Source organism: Hetaerina americana, unplaced genomic scaffold (assembly GCF_022747635.1).
Source record: "Hetaerina americana unplaced genomic scaffold, ioHetAmer1.1.p SCAF_2, whole genome shotgun sequence".
In the NCBI taxonomy this organism is placed as follows: domain Eukaryota; kingdom Metazoa; phylum Arthropoda; class Insecta; order Odonata; family Calopterygidae; genus Hetaerina; species Hetaerina americana.
The window spans coordinates 101,611,013-101,612,275 of record NW_027286763.1 but is presented as its reverse complement, the minus strand read 5'-3'; the positions used below and the strand labels follow the sequence as shown (position 1 = coordinate 101,612,275).

Here is a 1,263-nt window from a genome sequence, read left to right as displayed (position 1 = left end):
AAAATATGAAAGGTGTGTCAAAATATAATGAACCAATCGACGGATAACTAAATGCAAATGATTTATTCTCGACGGATTATTCTAATCCGCATCAAACACCTGGTCACCGTCGTGAGATGACACTCAACCAATCCTAATCCCAATAAGAAGTGAGAATGTGGTGATACTCCAGAAAATACCTCACGACATTGCCTTCGGATCAGAAAAAAGGAGGCAGTCACAGAAGCCCATGCAAAGCAATAGTTTCTTAGTTGATTTCGTGGCCGGCGGATGTTGAGCGACAAACGTATGCATCGCAGATTTTCGTCTCTCGAATTCTCGGAAAATATAAATTATAGCATGAGATATGTTAACCTTGAAGGATAGAACTAATTGTGAAATCTTTACCGTCCGTTTAATTCGGTGGAGCATGTACTAAAATTGTAAAGACATAGAACATTTTAGGATGGTCCCCGCGAAAGGATGACCCGCAAAAATCGTTAAGCGTTCCACCTTTCTAAAACGCCTTTGCTTTATGGATCTGAAACCTGGTCTTTGAGGTAAGGAGATGAGGGTAGACTGGAGGATTCTGAGGTTTGAATGTGGCAAAGTATGGAAAAAGTAAGTAGGACGGAGAGGAAGATAGACGCCGAGGTTTTCCGTAAAATGGAAGAAGAGAGGTTGTAACATGTTGAAGGTTGATACTGAGTACTCGTAATAGGGAGATCGTTGTGTAGTTGGGGTACAAGAAGGCAGATAAAAGACAGGACGAAGGCTGGCAAAACATAAAAAGTAATGAAGAAGAAATATAATAACGTAAAGCAAAGAGACGAAGTCTCTAGAAAATATCAATTGTTAGGTACCGTCCAAATTCTACCGTTAAAAGTGTGATTACATTGATTTATTGGCTTACAAACATTACTTCAAATTGAAGAGCTGAAATAAAAGTTGACGCTAAGTAAGGGTTTGAGCCAAAATCATGGAAATCAACGTTGGTGAAGATAACTGATGTGATACCTACTACGTGTGTCTTTGTTTTGTAGCATTCCCTCTGCGCGTAAGCTTTTCAAATTAATCTAATTTAGTTCCAATTCGGTGGAGACAAAATGGTACGAATTGGTGATGTGGTAAAAAATTGATGTGCCCTACTGCAATTCAATATTCTTGCCTCCGAAGGCCCACTGAAGGTCGCAATGGGCACGTTCTTTCATTAGGTTTTCGGGGAAAATGCCAAGGGATATCGAAGTCAGAGAAGTAAAGCTTTCCGTTAGTCGGAAAAGGGAA

The 1,263-nt window shown here is 39.9% G+C and overlaps 1 non-coding gene across 1 annotated transcript; it reads left to right on the top strand.

The window, feature by feature from the left end:
• Positions 1-392: 392 nt before the first annotated feature.
• Positions 393-498, top strand: LOC139688459 (U6 spliceosomal RNA). The gene has a single exon (XR_011700762.1). It is a non-coding gene; the product is annotated as a U6 spliceosomal RNA (small nuclear RNA).
• Positions 499-1,263: the final 765 nt, after the last annotated feature.